Genomic DNA, 25,581 nt, shown 5'->3' on the forward strand with positions numbered 1-25,581 from the left:
ACACCTGTTGTGCCACATCCGTAACAATTCTAACGTTTAGCCTGGTATGTGAAACAATCACGTTGCAATGAATTTTTATCTTTTGGATGGAAATACCTTGTATCATATGGTTTGATAAGTGAAGCAATCCCGTACTTTGTAAATCAGTTCTGTATTATTTCATCTACTACATGAAAATAGACCTGATTTTTTTAACCTAATAATTGAGAAAATAACAAAAATGTCAAAAAGTTACAAAAGAACTGGTGAGAGAAAACCTTATATTCTACATGAGAAGTCAGAGAAGACTGTATCTTCTACATTATAAGTGTGACACAGCTTTATCTTCCTCTGTAGTATCTCAGTTAGCTTCCATTTGTTAAATAAGACTATATTGTATCTTAAACCTGCCAAGTGTTGTGTGTTCCAGCTGTTAATAAATACATTACTCATCTTCCAGCTGATAGGTAACATGAACGGTATCTTTCAATTGACTGCTAACATTAACTATATCTCCTAGCTCTTAGAAAACAAAAAGTCTATCTTTCAGTTCCTAGGTAACATATATTGTATCTTCCAGCTGCTAGGTAAAATAAACTGTATCTTCCAGCTGCTAGGCAACATAAACTGTATCTTCCAGCTGCTAGGTAACATATACTGTAGCTTCCAGCTGCTAGGTAACATATACCATATCTTACAGCTGCTAGGGAACATATACCATATCTTACAGCTGCTAGGTAACATATACCATATCTTCCAGTTGCTAGATAACAAAAACTGTATCTTCCAGTTCCTAGATAACACAAGACTGTATCTTCCAGTTCCTAGATAACACAAGACTGTTCCTTTCAGTTGCTTGGTAACAAAAGACTGTGTCTTCTAGCTGTTAGCTAACAAGAGACAATAGCTTTCAGCTTCCAAGTAACACAACACTATCTTCCAACTGCTAGGCAAAACAAGAATATGTCTTCTAGTTCCTAGATAAAACAAGACTTTATCTGCTAGGTAACACAAACTGTATCTTCCAGTTCCTATGTAACACAAAACTGTATTTTTCAACTGCTTAGTAACACAAGACTATATCTTCCAGCTGATAGGTAAAATAAGACTTTGTATCCCAGCTGCTAAGAAAGATCCTAATGTATCTTTCACCCTCTAAGTGAGATATAATTACATCTTTTAGCTACCTAATATGGTTTATTGTATTTTGTATATCCTAAGTGAGATTTATTGTACTTCCCAGTTAATGCAAGACTGTATTTCCATTTGCTAAGTAATACAATACTATATCTTCTAGTTGCTAAGTGAAACAAGAATGTGACATTTATTATGCAAGACAAGACTAAATAAACATTGCAGCTGCTAAGCAAGGCCTAATGTACCTTTTAGTTACTATGTAAAAGAAGATTGTATCTTATGGTTGCTAATCAAAACGAAACTGTATCTTCTAGTTGGTTAATAACAAAATTCTGTATGTTCAGGCTGTTATGACACAATTGTGTATCTTCTAACTGCTAAGTAAGACAAGAATGTGAGTTTCATGTGTTAAATAAGCCACAGTGGCTTTTTACACCAGCTACGTAAAACATGGTTTTATTTGACAATAAAGGCTGTATCTAGTATGTGATAAATAAGCAAAGACATTATCTTGCAGTTGATAAGTAAGTAAAACTGTATATACTACTTGTATGTTGTATATTTCATCTTTAATATTATAGAAGATCTTTGCTTATACTCGGCAAATAGGCAACAAAAACTATGTTATCCATTAGCTAAGTCACAGAAAATTGCACCTTTGACCAGTTAATAGAATACTGTATCTTCCACCTGCTAAATAAGACAAGACAATATCTTCTACCATCTAATAAGACAAAACTGCATCTTCTAGTGGTTATATAACAAGTACAGTATAGTTAAATAAAACAAAACTTGATTTTTCCAACTGCAAAATAACACATTATAAAGACAACATTTGTTTTTAATTTATGAAATAACAACACATATTGTGTAGAAACAAAACTTAGAAACTGAATTCAACATCCAATTGTTAAAAATGTGTTTTTAGAGTAAGCAATTTTTATAGCCTATTAACATGACTCTAACTTCAGGAAGGTCTTAGCTGGTTAAGTTTTCTAATGTGCTGACTACATAGAAAGAAGTTTTGTATCTGTTCTGTTCCATGCTCTTATGCATTTTCATTAGGAATGTTTTAAAAGAAAAAAGCAAGTTAATTTACATTATTTTCTCTAGTCACATATGTGATAATGATGACTAGTTTTAAAACAGTGAAACAACTATCATTTAAATATGAAAGAAGTAGCTTACAAACTCTAACAACCACAACTTCCAGGGTATGGTTCATGTATGACAATATACGTTTAAATGTTAGTGTGTGTCTCTCTCTACATAAAACTTAAACATTCTAACAACCACTACTTCAAGGGTGTGGTTCATGTATGAAAATAAGGTTTAAACATTTGTGTGTGTGTGTGTATACATAACTTACAAACTCTAACAACCCCAATTTCTAGGTATGTGTGTATACATAACTTACAAACTCTAACAACCTCAATTTCTAGGTATGTTCATGTATGAAATATAGTTTAAGCATTTGTGTGTCTCCCTCTCTCTCTATATATATATATACAACTTAAAAATTCTAACAACACCAACTTCAATGGTGTGTTCATGTATGACAATATATGTTTACCTGTATATGCATATTTATTGGGAATGTATAAAATCAACCCATTCTTTACAATAGGCATAGCTATTAATCTCCTGTCTCCATGTTTTTTGTTTTATTATCAGCTGTATTAAAGCTATTTTTGTTCAAAATATTTTTGAAGAAAAAGCAAAATAATAATTAAAAAAAACAACAACTTCTTAGTATTTAGTTCAGAACACTGTTTGTTTTAGGCAAATAGAAGACTTATAAATCCAGTATATATTTATATATTATTATTAATTCTGCTATTATAAAGTGGTGGTCAATTCAACTTCTTGTTAGTAAAAAGTAACCCAATAGTTGACGGTGAGTGGAGTTAATTAACTAACTCCCTTCTAATCTATCTTTTCTAAATTAAGTGTGGCTAGTAAAAATCAAACAAACAAACACTAGCTTCTGATCAAGGCAAATTACCTAACATAATATAGTTTTTGAACTAAGTGTGTGTGAACAATTAGAATGCACTGATGGATCAGGTAATGATATTTTTGGGTGTAGTACCAATAATATTTCATGAGACTCCGAGAGCCTAGAAGGCTAAAAGGTTAATCGTAAATCCAACTAGTAAGTTAGCATAATCACTTTAATAATTGATGTATAATAAAAAAGTATACATGTAATATTAATAAATAAAGATAAGTATATCATATTTTAATTAATACTGTTAATGAAATTAACATTTAACAGTGAATAGAATACAACTTACAAAATCCATAAAAACTATTGTTTACTTCACTATCACTAATTCCCTGTACCTAGCTAGACAAGCTGTTTTTTATATACAGCATTCATATAAACATATGAAGGCGCTGCTGCATTTGTTTTGATTCATTTCTAGTTGTTTTGTTTTTTTTCACTTACAGCATATTTGTTTTATAAAGTTTACATTGGGTTTACACTAATATGTTTTATACATTACATTTAGCAGGATAAACTCTGATTATAGGAATGAAGTTGTTTCAATGAATGGAGAATTTAAAAAAAATATATAAATCTACACACACATATTCACTCATTGAATTCATGAGTTTCTTTACGAATATGAATGGTATAACTGGTAAAAACCTCTTGAACCTTTACAGTTCATGTCTAACAGACTACAAACCTTTACAGTTCACGTCTCACATACCATGAACTTCTATAGTTCATGTCTAACAGGCTACAAACCTTTACAGTTTACGTCTCACATACCATGAACTTCTATAGTTCATGTCTAACAGGCTACAAACCTTTACAGTTCATGTCTAACAGACTACGAACCTTTAAAGTTCATGTATAACAGACTATGAACCTCTAAAGTCCATGTATAACAGACTACGAACCTCTACAGTCCATGTCTAACAGACTACAAACCTTTACAATTCATGTCTAACAGACTACGAACCTTTAAAGTTCATGTCTAACAGACTACGAACCTCTACAGTCCATGTCTAACAGACTACGAACCTTTACAATTCATGTCTAACAGACTACGAACCTCTACAATCCATGTCTAACAAACTACGAACCTTTACAATTCATGTCTAACAGACTACGAACCTCTACAGTCCATGTTTAACAGGTTATATTGCTGGAATTTATGGTGAAGACATTTTATTTTGTCTTTTACCTCCTGTAGTATTTTACCACAATGTTTTAGGAGTAATCCATAAATCAATAATTTAATAAACTATGGTTCTTGGAATTCTAAATGTTATTTTTCTTCTTTCATGCTAACAAAGAGAGTTCCAAGAAATATCAAATTTCTACTTTTAATGTTCTTTTTTTTTTCTGTATCCCATTAAATACCTCTTTTCTCCAACTACTTTCTACTCCTAACTATATAAATGGTTAGGTAAGACAAAAAGCAACTTAATTTTTAATTACAAATGTAATGGGGCTTGAGATGTTCCGTGTTATACTGTCGGAATGCAGTGTTTGTTGTATCAATTCATATTACCTCCAGGGGCTTACTGGGGACTGCTGTGATCAAAAAGGAAACTGCAGCGTTGAAACAATCAACTATTAAGTATATACCACCAACTATTACTTGTGTAAATCTTAATAGTTAGTGTAACAGTTGGTGCATTTGTTTGTTTGTTTTTTGAATTTTACGCAAAGCTACACGAGGGCTATCTGCGCTAGCCATCCTTAATTTTGGAGTATAAGACTGGAGGGGAGGCAGCTAGTCATCACCACCCATCACCAATTCTTGGGCTACTTTTTTACCAACGAATAGTGGGATTGACTGTTACATTATAACGCTCCCAAGGCTTAAATGGCGAGCATGTTTGGTGTGACGGGGATTCGAACCCTCGACTCTCAGATTATTAATTTTATTAATATTACTGGTTATATTATGTAAAATAATTCTGAATGCTTTTATGTTTGATTTTACGTTTCGCATTATTAATTTTGCTCATCCTCGTGAGATATCATTGAGATTCTGGCAGAAAATATACTTAATAGTAATAGTACTAACGAATGAGTCTGACAGTGATAAGTTTAGTGTGTGAGTGTGTTGACTTACGACACTGTGTTGTTGTCATTAGTTGGTTTTATAAATGTGATTCATTAATCTATACTTCTAATTTATACAGTTAGCTTACTGTTAATCAGAAGGTACTAATAATTACATCTTCTCCACCATCGATCTTTCGACATTGCACTCGACAAGCGCTATTTTTCTCCCACTATCATACAAAGTCGAGCGTCCCTATACGTATAATCTGTGTAGGTGAAATTTCAGAGTTAAGGTTCGCACTGACCAGAAGATCGAGGTTTAATCGGTTCGCCTTTTTTCTATTTTTCATACAAGGAATTTTCTTTATTACCCCCTCTCCACACTCGCTGGATCAGCGGATAGCTTGTGGATTGATATCATTGAGGCGAGATCGGGAGTTCATCGCGCAAGAAACGTGCCTTTCGGAGCTAATCTGTATACACACCAACACTTCATTGTTTTTATTTTCTTGTCACGGTCTATTATAATCATTATAACTAAACAGATATACAATTTTATTTCCACAACTAACTGCAAATATGTCAGGTGGGTTAAGGCGTTCGACTCATAATCTGAGGGTCGCGGGTTCGAATCCCCGTCACACCAAACATGCTCGCCCTTTCAGTCGTGGGGGCGTTTTATGTAATGGTCAATCCCACTATTCGTTGGTAAAAGTGTAGCCCAAGAGTTAGCGGTGGGTAGTGAAGACTAGCTTCCTTCCCACTAGTCTTTCATTACTAAATTAGAGACGGCTAGCGCAGATAACCCTCGTGTAGCTTTGCGCAAAATTAAAAAACATATAAACAAACTGCAGATATGAAAGGCCCGGCATGGCCAGGTGGTTAACACACTCGACTCGTAATCCGATGATCGCGGGTTCGAATGCCCGTCACATCAAACATGCTCGCCCTTTCAGCCGCGGGACATTATAATGTGATAGTCAATCCCATTATTTGTTGGTAAAAAAGTAGCCCAAGAGTTGGCAGTGAGTGATGATGACTAGCTGCCTTCCCGCTTGTCTTACACTGCTAAATTTGGGACGGCTAGCGCAGATAACCCTCGTGTAGCTTTGCGCGAAATTCATAAGAAACCAAACCGTATATGAATTGTACAGCAATCGAGAACAAACCCCAAATCTGCAGCTTTGCGTAAACGTTATATATATAATGTTTCTTTAAGCTCAACGAAAATTCGCCGTGCGACTGGCTAGTGTTACCGGCCTATTCGGACGCCTCCCTCACAACAACTCCAGCTATTGCACAAATGATCACGGGAATTCTGGTACGTGTGAAAGAAAACAATGCAGTTGAAAGCACCCACTGCCCAGTCTGCGTTGTGTCAAGTAACTCTGAGCTTTGCTGTCGTTCACTCGGTCTACTGAAAGATGGAAGGTAGGATTCACCAAGCCATGTTGCAGTGTTGTTTTGTAAGATCATCACTAACATTCCTAGCCAAATTCGTATTTCAACTGAGACACAACAAAGTTTCGAATACAAATATTCGCTGATTTTATAGTAATATGTCAGTAATATACAATAAGAGTAACTTACATCAATTGCCAGTGATGATTTGAAATAAAACTTTGAGTTTCTGCACACTTTCTTTAATATTCCTTCAAAATAATCTTCATAAAGTTTAAAAACTGACGAAAATCCAGTATATATCCAAGTGTAAATAATTCTGTATATGTAAACATTATATTTATTTTATTTTCTAGTTTTGTTTAAAAGATAGTTTATATACAGTATTGTTAAATCATGATGTTAGAAAGGTGGACCTTTCTTCCTTAGTTTGTGTCGCTTTGCACGAAGATTCTGAACAAACAAACGTAAATGTGCACACAAGTCAATCCTAACTACGTAGCAGATGCTAACGATGACAAATCTTCATAAAAAATAAACAGTGAATGAACTGCTGTTGAAAAAAAATCTTAAAAAAACAATCTAATTTACTTAAACCTTTTGTAAAGCAGTTATTATCGGTTAACCCAAAACCCTCACACATTAACTACACATAACGGTCATTGATTATTACAGATTACACACGTGTACACTTTAATAGCTAGAGAGCTGTTCCCCTATCTTTCACAATTTCTATCCTACAGCCGTGAAGTTCGACATAGTCTTGTCGCTGCCAGCTGATCTGTTGGATCAGCCTTCTACAGATCCTTTCCAATATTGATACAAAATGCATCACCAGTAACCGATGTGTACGCATAGTGAGGATAGGAAAAGATAATCAAATGTTTTAAAACCACGCTGTAAAACAATGACACTCTGTCAGCTTTTTAAACCACAGTCGGTAAAACATATCTCAGAAAGTACACACACTTTGAACTTAATAAAATTAAAAGTTTTGTTTTTAAGTAAAAATCTCTAATTATTGTAATATTCTCACGGTCAATGAGCATCCGTTCAGTCTGGCTGAGCAAATAACTGGTTCGCCGACTTAAAGAGTATCAAAGTTTCTACTAATAAACAAACACGTTCGTTACTAGCGTGGCTTTAGCGATATTTTTACCGATCTACCAAACAGTCGTAAACAACACCGACAGTGTAGTACACAAAGTGACAAAGAACGGTGAACGGCCGTAGCACCTGGCTTAGAGCTAGCTCGTCATTTCTTCGGACGTCTGTTTATGTACGTTTAAGCCACTCGCACATCGACCCTCAGCCAAAGAATGGGGTAGTAAAGCCACCTAACAGGCTCTGACCTAACGAAAATGCCACTTTCTAACATTACTAAAGTGAAATTTGAAGCAGATAAGAAGACTTATTGATCTAACTAAAGATGCTTCCAAAATAGTGAAAGTGAAATGATAACATCAGTCAGTCCACGATGAAATTTAATGTTTTCTTACAACACTTGATAAACAGCGTTGAACAAACAACAAAAGGTGGTTCAACAAGCCGTTGACTCTTAAGATACGTTAAAGAGACCGTAATTCAAACTAACTTGTTTTAATCGCGAGATATTACTTTAATTATATTAATTAATTTCAATTGTACGCACAAACTTTACTCTCTGTTAAACCACAGCTCAGCTGCTATAATATTTGCTTCAATTAAATATCGTCTTTACACAAACCGTATTATACTGAATAACTTGCATGGAGATACAATGTATCAGTAAAAACTTTACTAAACTGTTCAGCCCAACTTACTTACTACATCCATAATGTAACACAACCGTCCTTCTTGGACACACCTGTTTAATATGTGCTTAACCCAACCCGCTATCTAACCTTACAGTTAATTCAAAACCCTAGTCCAAGGATTACAAGGTTCTTGATGTATCAATACATTTACTGTTACATCATAATCCATCTGTTAAACCTTCTGTTACAGGTTCATTCCTCAGTTAGTTTACAACGAAAATCTGCAGTTTGTTTTCAGATTTATTTCAACTTCTCCATGATGAACCTAGACTAGTAATGGAGGATGGATCGAATTGGACTTTTAAGAATATTTTAATACATTACTTATACACCTAGCTGCTTGGAATCCATCACTTTCTATGTTACAGGGTCCCTAATTAATACATAAGTGCTATGGACTCAAAATTTGCCACATCTTACTTTGTTATTTGCACAAACAACAGATCATAAATATACATATATGCCTTTGCAGAATGATCAATCGAATAATTAAGTCGTCCAATCACCCACGAGCATTTTATTTTGGTATTAGGTCGATAGACTCATTCTATCCAATCCTCAAATAAAATTATTATATTCATAAATATTAAACTTGTTTATTCTATCAGGAGATTAAAGTTAAAACTTTCCAATTTAAATTTTACCTTCGGGTAATCGAAAATCTCTACCTGAAAGTTTTCTTTAAATGTAAACCTGATCTTAAAAAGCAACAAAACGAAACAAGATATTTAAGTAAGAACAGCTGACGTACCCGTTCAACGCACAAAGAAAGAATAACAGCCCTTGGTAGTTCAGGTCTGAACGTAGACTTCTTCACTTTCTCCCCGGGGGCCCTAAATGTACTTGCTAGGTTTGATGAAAACCAGTCCATCGGTTCGCCAGTTAAAAGCGGACAGACAGGTGTCAAATAATTGTTTAGACCACTTATTAATATTAGGGTTAGTGTAGAACCACTCCTATGAACTATGGTATAGATAAGTAAGTCTTTAACATGCAATACATACTACAAGATGTACTTGGGCGGGGTCCCCGAAAGTGTTCTCTTTCTAGAGTAAGTAAAACCAAAATTAATAGTAGCAAATATTTTTATTTCTTGCTTTTGAGATTCGTATGTCACACGGTGTTGTAGCCTACATAATCCACAATTCTTCTCGTGCACATATTTAATTGTCGTCACAACTGTGCAAATTGCAACGTTAAGTGCTCTTCAAGAGAAATCGTTTTAGAGTATACTAACAGTTAGACAATATACTACTGTATAGTGACGTGAGTAGTTATAGCATGTGACCCCTCCAGACGAGCTTCGGCCCCTTTCGGAGAATAAGTCCTTGTGTGTGTGTGTATATATATATCTATATTTATATGAATATTAAAATAAATATACATATATACACATACATATGTGCAAGATTAACATTGAATTTCCATATATATATGCTAATAGTCACTACGAGTAATAAATGTGCAGAAAACAACAAAACTATATAACGCAGTCCAACTTCAATTTTGTAGAAACTGTACAAAAAAGTTGTAAAGGAATATTGTGGGACATGTAGAAACTGTACAAAAAAGTTATAAAGAAATATTGTGGGACATGTAGAAACTGTACAAAAAAGTTATAAAGGAATATTGTGGGACAACTCTCAAATACTCCTTTATTCTCAGGACATAAGAAGTTTGAAAAAAATATTGGTTGATTAAACAATTTTGCTTACAGGTCCTTCAAAATCAAAAATTTAAAATCTAAGTTTATACCTACAAAACACAGCCTTTACCGTATATAATAAATGTCTCATACCTTCTAAAACCTTTGCCAGCTCGTAAGTTGATCGATTTATGTTCGTTGCTCTTTCGTGTGCTGGAGTAATAAATAATCTCGACATTGGCCATCAGATTTCTTTGTTTCATTCTGTAACCGGCATAAATCACTGTGTACTCGCTGGAACAGTTCGACTGTACAAAGTCTGGCTAGCGTGAGTCTTTGAACATCTGATCTGCAGAGATACCATCATTATACCCTCCCTTAAGGAAACGTATAGAACATGAAGAAGGAAGTATGACAATTAAAAATCGAATTCTCGTCATTAGGTAAAACATGAACAATTCCAAAAACAAATTAAGCGAAATATTACTTGATTCGGTTACGTTTTACTTCTGTACTTCGCTGTACTTCTACTTTTAAAAGGTAGCGAAATGTTTTGTAAACCGTTTGTCAAGATCTGTACATATACAGAGCTAGTCCAAGGTAACTAAAAGTTATAACAATCATATCCAGTTATGGGGAGAATTAAACTACAGTTTCTTCTTCCAATTATTATATTTTATAGCAGCAAGTCGCAGAGATGTAGCCTCGACAATAGATATTCAACTTACAAATACGTTGTCTTTAAACGTCTCTCGAAAGAACGTTGGTGTACCTTGTGGTCACAGTCGCTACCAGGAACCAGAATGAAAACACGGAGCCCTTGCCTACTTATGATATTCATGACATCATCCACAATGTGCAAGGACAGTAAACTTCTAACAACACGAAAAATTGTGTACATTCACTATAATACTTTAACTTGAAATATATTTTTATTTGAACAAACATGGTATACAACCATAACACTCTCAATATCAATGCACAGACTTGTGCTGTTAAAACGAGAAGTGACGTCATTGCCTCTTGAAATAGTTCATTTTATACGAAAGTACTGACTTTTAAAACTTTGGATGACCGTTTTCCTTGGACTTGCTCATGGTCTACCATTGTTTCAGTTCACTACGGTGTACACTTTCGTTGCGATAAAGCAAGACTGCACAAGAGAGACTCACTTTTTTCTGTGCTGCCCTCATGCAGCTATTGTTCCGAGGTTCCCCATGATAAGACACAAAAATGGAAGTTACCACGTTTCGATCATGAACCTCATATAGCTGTCTGGTTGATGGCTTTCCTTACTAACGATCAGGGGCGTAGATTTTTTACACCCGATGGGGGGGGGATGATTTTTGCAACCACTTATGTGGTCTGTTCAGTTTGCAAATTGGTAATCTCTAAACCTGAAAGCTGTAAACATGCAGTCACAGAGTAATCTTGTTGCCACAATACTTGGACGTGTACTTGGCCTACTGACTGATACTTACGAAGTTACGAACTATAACTTACATCGAAAAGCTTAGAAGCACGCCCATCTTAAACATGTACATTTCGGCTACTGAAAAAGTCTACATCTAGGCCTAATTATGTAATTCGATTGGTAAGAACACGAGAATCACAAGAAGAAACACACAATTTGTAGGCCTGTGATACAATAAAACAATTCAACAGACCAAACTGTAGGGGGAGATGATTGTATGCACCATACCCCCCACCTAAAATGAAGGGGAGGATATATATCCTCCATCCTCCCAGGATCTACGCCCCTGCTAACGATATTATAATTCTATTTTCATATTCTCACAAAATTCCATTAGAAAGACTAGATTATAACCTCTAAAGCTTATAATATAGCGCTAAGATCGGGCTTCAATTCCTGTGGTACATGTAGTGTATGTAACAAACAACAAAACAAGCAACTCTTACAAAATTACAATAATTTCAAAAAAGGATCAGTTAGTTATAAATTATAAAACTATTTAAAACTTTTCATGTTTTGCCAAAACATGTCTTTTGATTTCAAAAATAATTAACTGACATAGCAAATATCTTAAAACCATGGTATTACGTAGGAGCTGTTCAGAATATCTAATAATCTTAATTGTCATACTACGAAATACGTGTCAGATAGCAAGTTAGTAGTCGTTATTCTAGTATTATATGTAGGGTTTGTTCAGACTCGGTTAGGCCTACTTGCAGCACTACCGAGGAGTTGTTTGGAATATAAGCAGTCTTGATTATTATAGTGCAATTTAACGGGTTGTTCACACTCTGTTAAGCCTGATTGTAAACTACGGAGGAATTTTTAAGATTATAGGTAGTAAGTTCAATTGATCTTAACATTTGAAGCGATTCTCCTCACAGTTCCTCTTTAAATTAATGTCTAGCCATCAAGATCTAGCTTTTCATAAGAAATTCAATTCTAAAATTGGCTTTCAATGACTAAACGATATTCACCTCATTATAAGCCTCGAGATACGAGAGTTTTGATTCAATTATATAACTAAATGTCACCTGTCGTAAACAAGATAACATTTTAATGCTGCTTTGACAACAAGTGTAGACTGGGCGTTTCTAGTTTTGTTTAGTTAATAATTTTTGTGAATAATAATAATAATATTTCTTGATGATAACAATAATGAAACCATCCTACCATATTCGTCATTTCTGATCAGAGTAGGCGTTTCAATTTCCTGAGCACTTCTAAACGAAGACTTTAGTTGTTGTTGTTTTTTTCTTGTTAATCGAAAAGCTACGCAATAGGATATATGTGCTCTGCCTACCTCAGGTATCAGAACCTTCCTTTTAGAGTTATAAGCCCCAACCTAAACCTGCCACTGACCTATTGAGGGACAGGCTGTGCTTACAATACAGGATCTTCTTCCTAAATTTTATGATGAAAGAATAGACGCACGAACAATGAAAATAATTTGAAACAAGTACAAGTAGCACTATGTTAATGACAATTATTACTTAATTCAAACAATATGAAGCAAAATAAAAACATTATTAAAAACTGTATGCGGCTATCGTTAAGAATGAAGTTTGGGAGACGTTTATAAATAATAAAAACGTTACATGTTTTTATACATACATGTATATACTGGTTTAACTTTCTGAAATAACTGTCAACAAACTTTTTATTTCAACAAACATTTCACCACTACGATTTTATCAGGGTTAATAGTACAAGTACTTGCACTGATAGCATTGATGAGGAAGCAACGAAATAAGTTTTTCTTTATTACTTGTAAAGTAAAAGCCTTTCGAAAAAAAAACTCTTTGATGAAATGTCTACGTCTCTCTATGAAAAATAACAGAGTACTTTGAACAAAATACTTTCAGTCGTTCACTTCTATTTTGTTGGCGCGGTTTCTTCCTACTTACAATTTTTTAAACAGTTACTACTAAACACAAACAATTTGATCAGTTTCAACCACCCATCTTGTAATTTTTTTCCAACATTTACATACGTATTTGAAAATACCACAACTTTTAAAATTTCACAAAATTTGGTTTAATAATCTTATATTTCTTTTTTATAATATGAAGTTTTATTAAACATACTGAGGCACATTTTACCCCAAAAAAAAAAAACAACAACAACAAAAAACAAACAAACAAGTAACCAATATTTTAAGTTTCTTCAGAATTCGTGGTCAGTTCTTATTGTGGAAGAAAATCAATTTTATTAAAGCAATACGTTAATTACGGTTTCATGTAAAATGCATTTTTTACAATTCTATAATTTTATATAATCTGAAAGAAAACCAAAACGAAACTGAATTTATAGGCTAAACATTATTTCACAACACGACGGGTTCAAATTACTTCTATTTTATACATTATTGACAAACGAACAAATTATTTCATGTATAATCAGGAAAGTTTTTATCAGGCAACTTTTAGATAATACCTTCGTTTCAGAGTTGAGTTAAGCCTTTTGTTTTCATATGATACAAGTATGGAGTGTAATTATAAGATGATGGAAACTTAATATGACGTGGTCATTAAGGAACATTTAATGAACCACGGCATACGCTTGTGTTTTTAATGTTTTCAAGTTGTTATTCACTCTGCTTAAAACCAAATTGATCTAGCTTGATAAAAGTAAAATAAAAAAACCGGAGTTACAATGAAATCATTTCCTCTAAAAATCTTTAATTAGTAATGACACAGCTGGCAGTTGATTAAGCAGAAAATAACTAAGGGAATAGGAGAACAACAAGTGAAAAAGCAGGACAAAATAGTATTCTCTTACTAATAGGTAGTGCTGGAAATAAGATCTCCTCAATAAGAGATGAATTTATCATCCATGGAATAGAAGATATATTTTATCCAGGGGGAAATAGTTACAATAGAACTTTTCAATTACTTTTACAGAAACAATCAAAATAATAAAAAAGGTAAATGTATTATTAGATATATAGTCAATGTTTTCAAAGGTATAGCTCTGACGCTTAAATCCTGCTCAACAGTAACAAACCATAATGTAATGATATAAGCCAAAATAACTTGTTTGTTTGTAGTCAAGCTCAAAACTACACATAAGTTATCTGTGCTGTGTCTGTCACGGATGTCAAAACAAGGCTTTTATCGTTATAAGCCTGTAGACTCACAACTAAACCACTGCAACAGTTACATTAAACTTATTAGGCCAGAATGATGTCATACGTCCATTCTTCACATTAATAATGAACGTAAATATGGGTTTTTGAGATAGAATGTTTTTAAGATTTTAAGCCAGGATTGTGTAGCACTTCTTTTCTTCAGAACAACAAAATGTTCATATGATCCGCATAAACTACTATGATACAATATTTTCGGCCTTCGCAACAATGATTGACATAATATAGGACACTGCAATATTTAAAGATCACTCAGCCATATTGTGAGTCAATAATATACTTTTAAACGTTTCAAATTTCTAATTTCTATGCATACAAAACTGTAAATATGATTCTAGTTAAGTGATTGATTATTAATAAAATAGAAACCAACTTCAAAGCGTTTGAGTTAGGGGTATAAAGATTGTTTTAATACACAATAAAAGAAGGTTCCTTATACAACAGATTCCTTTTCATCAGGAGTAAATATTGAAAATATAATCTGTGACGTAGAAGCCTAATATATATATATATATACATTCTTTAATTCGTTGTAATAACTGCTAAGAACTGAAGATTTGATTAATGAAGGCTCATGAGCAAAGTTAGGTCAGCAAACCAAAGACATACAGTATGATCTCTGAGACAGTTGGTCCACTGTATAATACCAAAAATAAATTTGATTCAATACCGTTATATTATTAATTTACCTTCAGTAATTTAGACTATTAAGTGATGAATGAAATGAATATAAAAAAACCCACAAACAGAAGGTACAATCAATTTAAATATCTACAAACACTTGCTGTTGACTCTAAAAGCAACTCTTGACTACCTTAGATGGGAAATTCATCTCTTGTCGAGGCAACCCATCTTCCAACATTAACTATTGATAACTAAATATATTTCTAGTCTGATTGTCCATGTATTGTTCATATATTCCTGCAGTTATTTTCTGATTAATCAACTGCTAGTTGTATTATTACTAATTAAAGATTTTTAGAGGAAATTATTTCATTTTAACTCTGAATTTTTCAAACTTGTTTTGAGCAGAATGAATACCAACATGAGAAAAGAAACACAAGCGAATACCATAGTTTGTAATATCTCTCTTAATGACCATGTCATGTTGAAATAAAGTGTTAACTCTGAAATTGCCAGTAAGAGGATTAAAAAGGATTTTGATATGATATAATTAACAACAAGAAATGTAATTTTGCCATCTTAAATTAGGAATTATATAGAAGATATTAGGACGTAAAATCCAAAAATGTTACAAAAGAAGTATATTTTAATCAGGGTTTTTATTCAACTGATAATTAATTTTTAACAACAAATCCACTCAAACATTTCTTGTTTTTGTGTGTTACCTCAATGTTTGTGTGTGCTTAGAACAATGAGTAGTTTTCAAAAAGAGCTACCTGAACTCATTAATAAAAAATTCATATTTAAAGCTTACATTATTTGAAACCAATCTTTGTCTTGGGTCTCTTCTCCTGAATGTTTACTTCATGTGTTGCTAACCCTAATTACTAAGGTATCTGTTTATGTTACTGAAGTAAAAATAACACGACTGGGAACTTCAGAAAGAAAATTCCACTCATCATGCTAACCACCTGGTAATCCAACTTACCATCTGTAATATAAGGAAATATAATGGCAATATTTAAATGCAAATTTCAGATAACCTCACCTGTTATGGTACTGGTTCTTCAAACCCTTTGCTATTCTACTTCATGTCTCTTATGATTTCAATGAGTATAACAACTCTTGTAAATATGAATACCTAGACTTGTTATGTATTTATTTTTCTCCGACCATAGCACTGTTTGCACAGAAATATCATACATGATCAGTGTGTTAAAACATCCGCTGTAAAAAAACAAAAAACTCACCACATTTTCATTTGAATATACCAAAACGTACAGACTGCATAACACTACCCCATAATAAATAAAACTTTGACAAGCAAAATTACTTCCTGTGTTAGCTTTCGTTGAAGACTTTTGTTTTTTAAAAGACACAAAGACAACATTATTTTACGATATATATATATATATACAAACACGATTAGATACATGAATACACACAATGCTGTAGAAACATGACGTATTGAAAACATAAAATGCATTAACTTGCACTGTTATCATTGCAAATACTCAATATTTTTATCACGTCAGTTCACATGTCAAAACATTTTGCTATTGCACTAGGAGATTGTTTCAAACATTAAAATTCATTAATGTATAACAACCGTTAAACAGACTATAGAACCTTTAGGTGTTTACTATAAGTTTGTTTGTGTTGTCTCTCAGTTCCCGAGCTACAAGAAGCTTTTAGAGGCAGAACGTCATCATAAAATGAAAGAACACTCATGCCTTATGTGAGAAGTTATACTTAGCATTTTTGAGTAGCGAGCTTACACTACTTATCAATGGCCGAAAGCTGTACATATATTTAGTTTGATTGGTCTAAATACTAATTAACGGTGCTGCAATTTTCAGTTACATTTTAGCTAACTAAAAGTGATCGAGTGCATTCAGTATGGTGTGCAAGGTTGCCCTTTTAATATATCCAAAATACGTGAAGTATAACACTTCAACCACGTTGCAAGGATGCCAACCATTACAAGTTGAGCGTAATAATTACGATTTTGGTGTGTGCATTACGACTATACGCTCATACAGACAAATATTACGGCTCGTTGCAACTTCCAAATTATTATATGTTATATAGGCCTACACAATAAAGTGATAACTTGTTCCCCCAGGTCTTGAAAGGGGTGAAAAGAAAATTTCTAGTGAGATACAAATAAATTTTGATAATAAATAAAAGACATAGTCCAAACGGCTACTTGCGATAATCATGTTTGTGCTTGAAATAATAAAAAATATTTGTATCTCCGACGTCTACCAATAGTTTGAGTGCAGTGCTTCTCCATACTGGGAACGTGGGGGAATCCATAGTTACGTTATCACTGCTTGTCAGCCAATCAGCACTCGCGTAGATGGGTATTCCTCGTTTTCTAAGCGCCATAGAAACACCAATGCGATCGTTCAGAAGATGGAAAAAAAAGAGGCCTCCTTCACCAGATTGTCTTGTTTTTGGCAAATCTAAAAGAACTAAAATTGTGAATCAAAAATTTAGGAAAGAGTATAGTGCAAAATATCTGGTCATTGCATCAAAAGTCAGTGACAGTCATGCGTTTTGTACAGTTTGTCATATCGATTTTTCTGTAAAGCATGGCGGGATAAACGATTGTTCCAGACATACAAAATCGGCATCTCACCAACAAAAGGCTGAGGCGAAGACATAAACAATGCAGATAACGACATTTATGAGTAAGAATTCAGAATATGAAATCATAAATGCAGAAGTAATGTTCATGCAATTCTTCATTGCTCATAATTTACCCCTAACTGTAACCGATCATGCAGGACATCTATTCAAAAAAATGTTCCCAGCCTCTGATATAGCGAAAAAATATGACTGTGCTAGAACCAAAACTACAGCCATTGTACAAATGTTGGGTTATAAAGATGACAAAATGATTTAAAGCATACTTACTAACAGTTTTTACAGTTTAGCCACAGATGGATCCACAGACATGGATGACTCAAAACTGTATCCAGTGGTTGTACGATATCTTGACCCTTTGCTTGGAAAAATTGTTTGTTCTCTTCTGACAATGGTGGAATAGAAAGAAGCTTCAAGGGGAGAGAATATTTTCAAGCTTTTGGACCACGAACTGACAAAGAGGAAAATTCCATGGGAAAACTGTCTTAGTTTATCTTCAGACAATGCCTCAGTTATGTCTGGTATAGGTTTGTTTTTGTTTGTGTTTTTTAATTTCGCACAAAGCTACTCGAGGGCTATGTGTGCTAGCCGTCCCTAATTTAGCAGTGTAAGACTAGAGGGAATGCAGCTAGTCATCACCACCCGCCGCCAACTCTTGGGCTACTCTTTTACCAACGAATAGTGGGATTGACCGTAAAATTATAACACCCTCACGGCTGAAAGGGCGAGCATGTTTGGCGCAAAGGGGATGCGAACCCGCGGACCTCAGATTACGAGTCGCACGCCTTAACACGCTTGGCCATGCCGGGCCCTGGTATAGGTAAAGGTGTGATGGGACACATCTCAAGATGACAGCCTAGAATTTACTTCATGGGCTGTGCCTGTCACCTCATGAATATTGCTGCTCAGAAAGCTTCCAGAGAACTGCCCTGCCCAGTTTATAATATACTGATAGATATCTACTATTTTCTGGACAAAAGTGCTAGCAGAAAAGAACATTTCAAAGAGTTTCAAGAATTGTATGACAAAGAAACAAGAAAAATTCTACAACTTCTTAACACAAGATGGCTATGACTTGGGTTGTGCCTCAACAGAATATTGGACATGTGGAAATCATTGAAAAAGTATTTTCACTGTGAAAAGGAAAAACTAGATTCAGAAGGATCTAAATGTGCAGCTCAGTCAGGCAGCAAGACTTTAACAGTCAGGATATCCTCTCAGCCACGCAGGGACAGTCAAGACACCCTCTCAGCCACACAGGGACACAAGACAACAGTCTCCAAAAGCAGACAAAGAAACATTTGATATAACTCAATATATGTTTAGGCAGTCTGACCTTGAACTATAGAAGAGACAATCAATGAAAAAAGAGAAGAAAACAAAAGCTAGCAAGGAAGTAATCAAGAAAAGTCATGCACAGAGCAAGTTAGATAAGTTAACAGTTTTCTTGGACAACAAAATGAACTTGTTATTTTGTCTTTTTCTTCAGTCTGCAATTCCGCTATTTGAGCAAGCCAATTTGATATTACAAAGAGAAGAAACTTGCATACACATTATGCATAGAACTCTGATTACACAGGTTAAAAATACACTTGTCAGATACATCAAGCCAGAATATCTTGAAGGCAACATCACTGAACTTAACTACATCAATGAATCCTTACACAAATCTGATGAGACAGTTTCTATTGGAAATGCTGCCAAGGAATACATTGTTAAATATAAAAAGGACCTGGACCTGATCAGCTTCTACACCAGTGTCAAGAAATACTATATTGGAGCTACAAATTACATGATGAAACATTTCCCTCTAAGTGATGAACTTCTGATTCACGCAGAGGTTGCTGATCCAAAACTGAAAGTCAGCAAAGATTTCTCTTCTCTACGCTTCTTCACAGACAGGTATCCTGTCCTTGTCAATACACATGAGCATGACACTATTGACAAGTTGGAAGGGCAATATTTGAACTATCAAATTAATACTTTCTCAGAAACTCTCTTCAGTTGAATTTTGACAAGTTTTGGGTTCAGCTGTCTACAGTTAAGGATGGAAATGGTAACCAGAAGTATGACATTCTGTGTAGGATTATGCTTGGAATTCTTACAATCTTCCATTCTAATGCTGACAGTGAAAGTATATTTAGTTTAGTGACTAAAAACAAAAGCAAGTTCAGACCAAACTTCAGCACCTCAGTTTTGAGCAGTATTATAACACACAAGATGGGTATGCAGTCAAATGGACAATGTTGTTATAACTCCCAACCATCCAGAGACATTATCATGAAAGCAAAGGCTGCAACAGCTGCAAAACTATTACAATAAGCATCATAAACATGATATAAACTAGTCCTTACACAAAGGCTTTTTCTGCTAACTGTTTGTGCATGTTCAATGTTGTTTTACCAGTATATTTGTTACTCTGAACTAAATAAAAGACATAATTTCAAAAGAATTTTTTAAATTTATTTATTAAATGCATAAAACACAGTCATAAATTAGCAATCTATAGCAGTAATAAATAATAATAGTTATAATAATGATACTATAATAAACAGCTTAGAGACATTGGTCAGGCCTAGTAGCTGCAAATGATAAAGGGCTCTGTCTACAATCATTACGCTCAGTCATTTGAAATAGTTGGCATCTCTGATGTTGTCGTGATAACTAATCACGGTCTTTAGAACGACAGCAGAAACCAAGGGTAAAATAGGAAACGTTTACCTTATTTTATTAGCGCTCATACTTTATGAGTGTTATATATATGTTGCTGGTAGGTAAATAAATGAAACTTCGTTCATCCAATAAGTCTTCATATAACAATAATTAAAGGACGCTTCATCTTATGTAGCACAATAGAAATAGTGTTTGCACAAAGACGTGTTAATCTGATAAAAATACAGGTGCTTCAAAAACTACATTCAATACCAGCAGGTGCTTCAAAAACTACATTCAATACCAGTGACTTATGTTTAAAATATAATTTTTGTTTTCAAAAATCATTGGAAGGCTGTCTATATTGCTACAATATGCAAAAATAAGTAAGGCCTTGCTTATCACAGTTGATATATGTAAAACAAATTAGCGTATATACTCTCTAAATCTTACTGTTACGCTTATCACACGTTAAGTTCTCGTTATTAGTGATACAATAAACAAACCTTAGCAATTTCTTTTCATTTGGTTTGTTATGAATTTCGCGCAAAGCTACACGAGGACTATCTGCGTTAGCCGCTCCTAATTTATCAGTGTAAGACTAGATGGGAAACAGCTAGTCATCACCACCCACCGCCAACCCTTGGGCTATTCTTTTACTAACGAATAGTGGAACTGACTGTCGCATTATAAACGTTCACACGGCTGAAAATACGAGCATGTTTAGTATGAAAGGGATTCGAACCCGCGACCCTCAGATTACGAGTCGAGTGTTTTAACCATGCCGGGCCAACAATTTCTTTTCATTGTCACTTAATACAATAAATAAACTTTAACAGCCTGTGTGTTATTTCTTCTAATACAGTACGTAAATATGAACATTTCCTTCTTCTATTTCATTCATACAGAATATTCAAATATTAACAATCTATTTCTTATCCATTGTAAGGCAATATTTAAACTCTTAACAGTTTCTTTAGAGACTTTAGTTTTGAGTGATAAAAGGTAACAACCTTGGTATTGAAGTTTATCACACTTTATAAAATCGATGTTCTAGATCTCGAGATGTCCTTCATTGAAAGTCTTCATTCTAATGGCCACGACTGCGTATTTCTGCGAAGGTCGACTATGTCAAGCCTAGATAGACCACACACGTCTTAATAAACTCTCTACAGGCATTTCACTTTATGTTGATGTCTGCTTTCCAAAACCATTTTAAAACAGATCACGAGCATCAAAGTCTACCGAGCTGTATCTAAGGGCGCGACTGGCACGTATTCCAATGGTGATGCTACGATTTCAACTTCGTAGGCCATGTCATCTCTTTCACGAAAACAGCTGTTGGTCTCGGGGTGTGGCCGGAAACTTGTGAGCTTTTGTCATCTTCAAGTCCTTTTTAATTGTCTTGTTAATGACACCAGAAAATACACCCAACTTTGTCGCAACGTTGCAACTAAATTCATTACTCCTGATTGACCTAGGGTGTGTGTTCTAAACCGTTTGCCGTGCGGAATTATTTCCACGGAGGACGTCACACACACACACACCCCGCTTTTTTTTTTTTTTTCAATGCCGTGTTTAGCTTTACCTGGTTTAATAATCTGACTAAATACGTCGCCCGTGGTATCAGATTTTCACCTGAGGCAAAATTCTCCAGTAATATATAATGCGATTATTTTTTTTTACATTTTATTTTTTTATTCACAAATAGAGATCATCAACTTTGATTTTGAAGTAAAAATGTTTCATTACATGTTTTAATGAAAGGAATTCGTTTTTGTTTTCCGTATTTTGGTTTTAAAATGAATGCTTAGTTCCTTTCACTACTGAAGATTTTCGTGAGGTAATACAGGTGACAGATGATAATTATGAACATTCTTCAGATAAGAAACCACCCAGCCGAAAGAAACTTATCACGAGATAACTAATTTATTAACAGAAATGCTCTACGACTCTCCAAATTATCCTATTCTGTAGTCCAAGTTTCCTTGTTAATTTGTGGAGAAAACTATTTAAAATGTACAATCGCACACAGTCCACCATTGGTCTGGTGGTTAGGGCGCTCAATTCGTAATCTGAAGGTTGCGGGTTCGAATCCTCTTCACACCAAACATGCTCGCCCTTTCAGTCGTAGGAGCGTTATAATGTGACGGTCAATCCCACTATTCATTGCTAAAAGAGTAGCCCAAGAGTTGGCGGTAGGTGGTGATGACTAGCTGCCTTCCCCCTAGTCTTACAGTGTTAAATTAGGGACGGTTAGCGCAGATAACCCTTGTGTAGCTTTGTGCAAAATTCGAAAAACAAACAAACATATAGTTAATGTTTGTACTTGTTATAAAACTCTTAGTAGACCAAATTCCAGGTAACGTTATCAATGAACTACAGTTAAGCCCCAAGTGTTTAATTAACTCAGTAACGTACATATGTTAACACAATAGAATTACTTTCATACGGTCAGTGTGTTACCAATGGCATGGCGTATACTCAAACTTTGAATAATACAGGAAAATTTATTGTGGTTTCAGATGAATAAATAGAAATATTCTCTTAACGATAGATTTTACATAGTTACTATTTACTAATGACACGATGGGTTGGACCATTCAGGTTGTAAAAGCACAGTAATTTCTGTGTTTTTCGTTTCTACAAACTGGGGTTTTGTTATTTATGTCACTTTACTTCATTTACTCAAGCTTTCAATGTTCGTCTAATACTAACCATGATTAAGTATTTTCTTCTTACAGGAATTATTAGTAGTGCCATTACACAGGAACTAGTTTACCATTGCGCGTTGTCACGTGACGAATCTCCCGCGTTGAGAGCAGAACTGACTCGCGCCAATTGTCATTGTTTGCCGTAGGAAGAAGCTTGCTTGGCACCACTGAATAATTTTCATAGAAAGATTTAATTTAATAAAGTCTGTTTGGAAGGGTGTCTTACACGCGTACTGACAGATAAAGTTTCTTTTCTTGTTTGGTGGATGCAATGCTTTTATTGTATCTTTCGGTTCTGCCTACACTGTCACACTGCAACTACCGTTGACCAATATCATTAACGTAAAAAAGTGCGTAAAAGACCTTTCTCGTTAATATCTAGGATAATACTGTCGTGACAACAAAATGTGATACATTGATGTGCCTTTAAAAAAAACCTGACTGTTTTGTTTTTTATACGAGAAATTTGTAAGTACCAATAAAGAAAACGTACCATTGAGAAAGAAATAGATCCTCAAAATTCTTGAGAACTATATTTGTTGTAACTGAGAAAAATACTGGTTACCTGAATTCTTAAGAACCATATTTGTTGTTCGTAAGAAAGAGACTGGTTCTCTGAATCCTCGAGAACCATATTTGTTGTCTCTAAGAAAGAGATTGATGCTCTGAATTTTTGAGAACTATATCTGTTGTCGCTGAGAAAGAGACTTGTTCTCAGAATTCTTGAGAACTGTATTTGTTGTCATTAAAGGTATGATTAGTCTTCAAATATTTAAAGGTTACATTGTTATAGGTAAAATGAATATCAACTCTAAATAGCGCATTAATTGTTAAAAAACTAGAAATAAATAGTTTTCGGATTTCTTCAAAAATACATTTGTTGTCGCAAAGATGTAGGTTAGTCCTTGGGTTAACGTTATAAAGTATATCAATTATCTTGACTAATGAGCATAGCTGGTGAGCTGAAGACGTCTTCGTATATTTTAAGAACTATATTTGTCTATAGTTGTTTTCAGTCCATGCTTTTTATTGATAGACCAGAGAGAGAAGACAGTTGTCCAAAAACAGCTATTACTGTGATTGAATATTAGGGTTTGGCTGTCACTCTTACAATGTACTCGTTATAAAGTAAATAATATGATTTCGCGCCAAAAAGACGCGACCCTGAATTTTTGTATTCACACTCTTGCAGGTTGGTCACACGGCCACTCAAGGTTCAAGTGAAATGAAAACTAGTTTGTTTTCACTTTGGTATATTAGGCACTGTATATGGTGTTGAGGTGATGTACATTAGCATCCAGGTTTAAAGTACATGTTTGTTGTTGAGGGGCTGATGCTTTACCCCATTCTCACTTTCATTAAAACGTATTTTCTAAAATTATTAATTTTTCTTTAACGTAAGTTTTGTACAGATTATAAATGTTTATGTTAATGCAAATATATCTGTATAAAAATACAAAATCAGATTACGTTTAGATGATTTTGTTGGCAAATCCTTTATACTGTTCGGTTGACGAATTCATTTTTAAATGATTTTGTTAATATTGCTTAATTATTTGTAGTCAAACACAAATCTAACACAATGGGCTGTGCGTAGTGAGCCCATCATGGGTATCGAAATCCGATTTTTAGCGTTGTTAGTCCGCAGACGTACCGCTGTGACACTGGGGGAGAGGCTATTGTGTTAGTTTGGTTTGTTTTGAAATTCGCGCAAAGCTACATGCGCTAACCGTGCCTAATTTATCAGTGTAAGACTAGAGGGAAGGCAGCTGTTCAAATCCCCGTCGCACCAAACATGCTCGCCTTTTCAGCCGTGGGGGCGTTATAATGTACGATCAATCCCACTATTCGTTGATGAAAGAGTAGCCCAAGAGTTGGCGGTGGGTGGTGATGACTAGCTGCCTTCCCTCTAGTCTTACACTGCTAAATTAGGGATGGCTAGCGCAGATAGCTCTTGTGTAGCTTTGCGCGAAATTCAAAACAAACAAACAAACACACTTTAGTATTATATGGAAGACAAGTATTGGTTATGGATAACGTTTGTAAATCTTTCATGCGTACAGTACGAAAAATATAAATATCTGCTATGCTGAGATGTAAAATTCTACCTATTTCATTCTGTTCACATGAAGGAATTCCATACTTTGATAAAGTAGATATTTTGTATTGTACAATTCTAAAAATCATAAATTAGTCGCGTAGTCGTGGATACAAATTTTCATAAGAGGTGTTACTTATTGAATGATAAAGACTTTCTGAGTAGAGTTAGCTACTGGTGAAGAGACAAAATAATAATTAAACTAGCTAAATGTAATATTCCAAATCT

At 34.4% G+C, this 25,581-nt stretch overlaps 1 protein-coding gene across 3 annotated transcripts in view; it reads right to left on the reverse strand.

Moving 5' to 3' along the window:
- Positions 1 to 25,581, reverse strand: part of LOC143226417 (uncharacterized) — a 93,021-nt gene that overhangs the window by 49,084 nt on the left and 18,356 nt on the right. For 2 of the 3 annotated variants that reach the window (XR_013014605.1, XM_076457352.1), the window contains exon 2: positions 10,145 to 10,340. The exons of the other annotated variant lie outside the window; for it this stretch is intronic. The gene's annotated coding sequence lies outside the window, so the exon portion shown is untranslated. The remainder of the gene's footprint in view (positions 1 to 10,144; positions 10,341 to 25,581) is intronic. 3 annotated transcript variants of the gene reach the window in all.

Source organism: Tachypleus tridentatus, chromosome 9 (genome assembly GCF_004210375.1).
Source record: "Tachypleus tridentatus isolate NWPU-2018 chromosome 9, ASM421037v1, whole genome shotgun sequence".
In the NCBI taxonomy this organism is placed as follows: Eukaryota; Metazoa; Arthropoda; class Merostomata; order Xiphosura; family Limulidae; genus Tachypleus; species Tachypleus tridentatus.